The sequence below is a fragment of the Galeopterus variegatus genome, unplaced genomic scaffold (genome assembly GCF_000696425.1).
Source record: "Galeopterus variegatus unplaced genomic scaffold, G_variegatus-3.0.2 Scaffold3412, whole genome shotgun sequence".
NCBI classification, from domain to species: domain Eukaryota; kingdom Metazoa; phylum Chordata; class Mammalia; order Dermoptera; family Cynocephalidae; genus Galeopterus; species Galeopterus variegatus.
The window spans coordinates 100091-100583 of NW_007729523.1; the positions used below are offsets into that span (position 1 = coordinate 100091).

A 493-nucleotide genomic window follows, 5' to 3' on the forward strand; every position below is an offset into this window, starting at 1 on the left:
CAAAGAGGCTGAGAAAACGAGATGCTGGGAGGACCGAACGGCCAGAGAGGCCGCAACTTCCGTCACGTGATCCGCCTCGGCGGAGCCGGGTCTCTCCAGTGCCAGGCCACGTGCGACGTCTGCACCTCCCGATTGGCTTGGCGGGAGCAGTTTGAACGGAGTACGGAAGCCACGGCGGCTCATTTACGGCCGCGTTTCTTTATTTCCTCTCTTTGGCTCCCTCCTTCCGCGCCGAGTCTCAGGAGAAGCCGCATCGCGAGGCTCCGCCGCTGCCGCTCCGGGCCCGGTAAGTGGGCCTCACTAAGAGCCTGACTAGCTCGGCCCCTGCTTGTGTCGACCCCTCCGGGCAACGGGCCTGCGCTGCGCGTGGCCTGGGCGTCGGGGCCTCGCCCGACCGGGAAAGGCCGGGAGCCCGGTTGGGCCAGATTCGCCAGGCTGAGAGGACGGACCGGGCGGGGGAGGGGGTACCGAGCCGAGCTTGGGGGGGGGGGGG

At 68.6% G+C, this 493-nt stretch overlaps 1 protein-coding gene across 2 annotated transcripts in view; it reads left to right on the forward strand.

Annotated features, from left to right (window-relative positions):
• Nucleotides 1-202: 202 nt before the first annotated feature.
• TNPO2 (transportin 2) overlaps nucleotides 203-493 on the forward strand; it is a 16209-nt gene continuing 15918 nt past the window's right edge. For both annotated transcript variants that reach the window (XM_008584955.1, XM_008584956.1), the window contains exon 1: nucleotides 203-286. The gene's annotated coding sequence lies outside the window, so the exon portion shown is untranslated. The remainder of the gene's footprint in view (nucleotides 287-493) is intronic.